The sequence below is a fragment of the Oryza brachyantha genome, chromosome 7, assembly GCF_000231095.2.
Source record: "Oryza brachyantha chromosome 7, ObraRS2, whole genome shotgun sequence".
NCBI classification, from domain to species: Eukaryota; Viridiplantae; Streptophyta; class Magnoliopsida; order Poales; family Poaceae; genus Oryza; species Oryza brachyantha.
Window position 1 is genome coordinate 10716803 of NC_023169.2, and position 6000 is coordinate 10722802.

Below are 6000 nucleotides of genomic sequence, written 5' to 3' on the forward strand. Positions count from 1 at the left end.
GTAACTAAAAATTGACCCCAACGATTTCCTCCAACTACCACCACCAATTGCCGAAGGAGGGAGAACGATTTATGATTTTTTTTTTGGTGTTAGTATAGTTTGGGTTGAATCCACTTTTTTTACTATATATTAGGAGTCAAATATTAATTATATGTTAGAAAGAGAAACATATACCACGCCTAAATATCTAGTGGAAGAACTTTGATAACTGTGTTTTTGTCAACTGTTGATGAGGCTATTAGACCAGCTTTCTAGCCACAATAGTGAGCGTTTGCTTACATCACCACTACGTACCACGCTCACATGGTAGCTTTTTTTTCTAATATGCTTGCGACGTAGCTTTAGGACCAATGCAAGTGCGAAGCCAGCCATAACAAAACATAGAGCCGTGTCGCTAATCAGAGTTTAGATTACTACATATATCTACGATTGGATTAAGATTGGATTAAGAGATATGTGTATATATATTGTTAAAGGGGACATATCAGAGCAGAGTCATTGTAATTCCACCCCCTCCTCCCAACATACCCGTAGCATGTGGTCCCACATTTCCATACCATGCAAATAAATGTGTAATCACGTAACAATCCAATGTTTTATTTGCATATAGCATGTATGTTCATTCCTAATATTATGGAGCAGGTCCACTTCCTTACAACACAAGTTTTAAGCCAAAGACACAATTTGTTACAGGATATTAAAAAAATATGTAATTAGCTTAAAGACATCCCAGGATGGTGACACGGCTGAAATACACCCAAAAATATGTAATTTTCTATAGGACACTTTCACTAATAAAATATTATTTCCCATTGAGTTGGGAGATCGAGAAATGTCTATTTTTCCGTTTATAGCTTATTCTTTTGCTATCTAATCTCTCCTATAGGTGGATTGCTCACACCATTGATGCAACTTTTGACGTACGGGGGAAGTTAATGATGCAGCCGTGGACCGGAGGCAGGAGTGGCGGCGACTTCCATGCTAATGGCTGGAACCGGCTACTAGTGGAGAAAATTGCATATGTATCACAACTTATGATTTCGCAAAAAATACCATGCTCAAATGGATTACTTTAAAATGCCAAGTGATGTCAATATGCTGGAATGTCAATTTAGCTTATTATGCAATCTAAGAATTTATTTTGTGTTTTTTTAGGTTTTTTGGATAAACATGCCCCTGGCATCACTCGCAAGACAGAAAGAAGAGAAGAGAAACATAGAAAATTATTGACTCTAGAGATATGGTAATATGAAGAAGACAAAATTGTTTAAAGCACGCACAGAACCGGAAGTTGCAAGACAGAAAGAAGAGAAGAGAAAGAACAAAGGACAGAGAGACTCACGGCAGCTAGGGTCTGGAGAGCAGTTACCGGCGGCCGCCACCCCGCGCCAGCCTGCGCCCTCCCCGCCGGCGGCCGCGGTCCTGCCACGCCAAGCCTTCCCCTCCCGGCCGCGGTTGATTAGTGGTCCAGAATCCAGATGGTAGTATCTTGGATCGTAGTATGCTAGTATATCTGGTCGTGAGCGTCTTCATGGGAACAAGTCATTGTGTTGAAGAAACAATATGTCTGCTCTATCTTCCATGTGCAGTACCCTACAAAATAGGAATTGAGTTAAAATGAAAAGTGGAGCTATTGTTTAGTTTTTGATTGCATTTGGTGAATTGAAGAAATGAGTGAAATTTTTCTGCAATTTGTGTGACTGACAGTATGAGAGAGTGTATTTTCAGTTCTTGTACAGAACAATTGCAGTACTTATATAGAACAAGTGTGTGACTGTAAGGAATAGTAGTACATGGCAGTACTTATTATATAGAACAATTGTTGATGCACCAAATGCTAAAAAATTCAGGTGTGGTTCTGTCCGGATGTCATCCATAAAATGGCAGCAGCTGCGTACTGCATCTACAAAATTTCAGGAAAAAAATGGCAGGTTGCATCATCCAAGAAATAGCAGCCCAAGCCTGCTTCATCTAAAAATTGCAGCATCAGCCTAAATCAGCTAACAAATGGCAGCCTACATCATTTAAAAGTGGCAACAGCAGTGCGCATTTCCAAAAAAAAAAATGCCAGCAGCACCCTGCATCATCTACAAAGTGGCAGCACCCTGCATCATCTACAAAAGGGCGAAGGCGGCAGAGGAGGGCGCGGGGAGGGGCGCAGGACCGCAGCCGCCGGCGGGGAGGGCACGGGGAGGGCGGCCGCCGACGGGGAGGGCACGGGCTGGCGTGGGGTGGCGGCCGCCGGCGACTGCTCTCCAGACCCTAGCTCACGTGAGTTCCTCTATTCTTTGTTCTTTCTCTTCTCTTCTGTTCTCTCTTCTTTCTTTCTGTCTTGCGAGCGACGCCAGGGGCATGTTTGTCCCAAAAAATCTGAAAAAACACAATGAATTTTTAGATTGTATAATAGGTTAAATTGACATTTCAGCACGCTTACATGTGGTATTTTAAAGTAGTCTATGTGAGCGATGCTATTTTTAGGAAATCAGCATAGATATGCAATTTTCTCCTACTAGTGGAGAAGCCATGACCACGGGCGGTAAGGACACCGACCATAGCTGCCGCTAGCAAGAGCAACGGCGGCCACGACCTGTATTCAGGGACGGAGCTAGAAAATTAGTTCATCGCTGTCAGAATATATTATTTTTATATAATTTTTAATATTATCTTAACTATAATAATAAATTTCGTCGAAGGTTATCGAGATCGCGAGCATTAACAGTGGCTACCCTCCGCGAGCGGTTGGCTTGTGGCCACTGGCATGGGCAAACCGGTCATTTTTATTTGTTTCCCTCTTCATTAGCCCTACGAATAAAAAAATAACAAAAGCGTCTAGCAGTACATCAGCTGAATTTTGGAGTGTCTTTTAGCTGTGTTACAATCTTAGGCCCCCATTCTTATGAGCTTTTAAAGCTTATAATTTCGTTGTTTCCATTAGCATGTTTTTTTGAACCCGCTAAACCGTGTGTTTCGTAAAAAATAATTATGGGAGTTATTTTGGAAATAAAATAAATTTATTTTTTTAATTTATAATAGTTAATACTTATTAATAATATGCTACTAGTTTCTTGTTTTTGCATATGGCTGATAAATTTGGATGAAAAAACCAATGACGTAAACTAAATTTTAATAAAAACACTTAAAATCAACTCTAAATTTTAGGATTAAAATTTTAAGTTTTGATTTATAAACGTAACAGAAAACGAAAAGACGGGGTTGGTGGATTTCTTGGCCCGAACGGCCACGTCTGCCGGACGGTGACCGGCCGGCCGCGTCAGTGTGATTCGGCTGACGCTGACTTATCAGCACGCGCGATTATTACTCTGGTCATGTCCAGTGATTAAGATTAAACTCAAGATATATCATTTACTTAGGCCTTGTTTAGGCTTTGTTTAGTTTCCAAAATTTTTTTCAAAAACATCACATCGAAACTTTAGACATCTAAATAAAGCATTAAATATAGATAAACAAAAAACTAATTGCACAGTTATGAAAGAAATCTTGAGATGAATCTTTTGAGCCTAATTAGTTCATGATTAGCCATAAGTGCTATAGTAACCAACCTGTGCTAATGACGGATTAATTAGGCTTAAAAGATTCGTCCCGTAGTTTCCAGGCTAGCCATGAAATTCATTTTTTCATTCGTGTCCGAAAACATCTTCCGACATACAGTCAAACATTTTGACGTGACACTTCTCCTAAAAATTTTCTCAATCTAAACACCACCTTAGTTTACAATTTTTTTTTCCAAAAACATCACATCGAATTTTTGAACACCTAAATAAAGCTTTAAACATAGATAAACCAAAAAAACTAATTGCACAGTTATAGAAGAAATCTTGAGACGAATCTTTTGAGCCTAATTAGCCCATGATTAGCCATAAGTGCTACAGTAACCAACATGTGCTAATGATGGATTAATTAGGCTTAAAAGATTCGTCTCGCGGTTTCTAGGCTAGCCATGAAATTCGTTTTTTTTCATTTATATCCGAAAACTTCTTCTGACGCCCAGTCAAATATTTGACGTCACACTTAGGACATTTCTTGGTCGTTGGCTAGTCGAGTCGTCGTCATATATAATCCAGTTTGCTTAAGACATGATTACGCAACGTCCAGATAATTATTTATTTACAGCTTCATCTTGATCTTCGTACCAATATACTCTCTTTGATTTTCTATATTTGACACAATATAATGTTAAATACTACTCCCTCCATCCCTAAATATTTGACGCCATTGACTTTTTTATACACGTTTGATTATTCATCTTATTCAAAAAATTTACATAATTATTAATTATCCTGGTATCATTTCATTTATTGTTCAATATAATTTTATGCATATATATAACTTTACATATTTTACAAAAGAATTTGAGTAAAAAGAACGGTATCAAAAAGTCAACGGCGTCAAATAATTAGGGACGAAGGTAGTATATGGTTTTTACTACTCATTTTATTTAAAAAATACATAATTATTATCTATTTATTATGTTTTATTTTATTATAAAGTAAACTTTAATCATGTTATATATATATAAAAAAATTTAAATAATCTAAGTTAACAACGTTATATAAGAAAATCAAGAAAAGTGCTCTCTCTTGACAGACACGTCGTCCTGAAGGATCGACATGGAGTTGGAGGGTCCCAACTCCCAATAATATGTGCAGTCACCAACAGAAGGACCTTGCATTGGTGTAATGTAATACTCTATTGAGAGAGAGAAAAAAAGGAGAACGTGTGACATAATGATATAAATCGCACCGACGATCACACACACCAAACCTTCGTTAATTCCTAACACATGTACTAGTGTCAGTAATGCTCCACCGCGAGCTAATTGATCCGTGATGATCAGATGGTTTGGTGGGTAGTAATTCGTTTCACGTCGTTTACTTTTTTTTATAAACGTTTGACTATTTATTTTGTTTAAAAATTTTATCTAATTATTAATTATTTTTATATCATTTTATTTATTGTTAAATATATTATGTATATAACTCTACATATTTACAAAATAATTTAAATAAGATTAATAGTCAAACATATATAAAAAATCAATGACATCGTATATAAGTACACCTACAACACGCTTGATCGATCTCCGACAATGTGTGAGCTACAAGTGTGTGTACAATAGTACGGCTGCGTTTAATACTCCCACCGTACTTTTTTTATTTAAAATATCACTGATAGTTTTATACCTTTCATCTTATCCAAATATTATATATTATTAATTATTTTTGTTGTGATTTAATCTATTACTATATAAACGTTAAGCATGACTTATAACTTTTATATTTAAAAAATTTTGAATAAGACATAGGGTTAAATATAAATTCAAATATCATGGTAAAAAAGAAGCGGAGGGAGCACATTTCTTATTCAATATTTACATAAATAACATATGGATGAATCTTTTTTCTATTTTTGATAAAAAATAAAAGTTTAAATCAGTTTAATTTAACTTACAAATTTCAAAATCAGTATATATCTAGGATGTAGAGTCAGGCCGCGTCCGGCTGGTAGCACTAAGTTAACTTATACTCTGGCATGGAAAATATAATAATAGATTAGTACATGATTAATTAATTATTAATTATTAAAAAATTTAAAATAGATTAATATGATTTTTTAAAACAACTTTTCCTAAAGAAAAATTTTGTAAAAAATACACCGTTTAGTAGTTCGAGAAACGTGCGTGTGGAAAACGAGAGGGGATAAGTTAACTAGTGGGTGCGGCGAACGTGGCCTCAGTGGCAAATAGACCTTACAACATACAGGCATGTTATATGTGACTCTGAACTGATATATGACGTAACAGAAACACACAGGAAGGTAAAGCGTTTATGGCCCTCATTTTTTCTCTTATGTTGTAATCCAAAATTTAGTTTGAAAACTTAAATTTTAAGTTGATTTTAAGGGTTTTTATTATAATTTATTCTACAGCCTTTCCTTTTATGTAACTAAAAATGTTTTATGTCACAAGAATGTGTATATAAA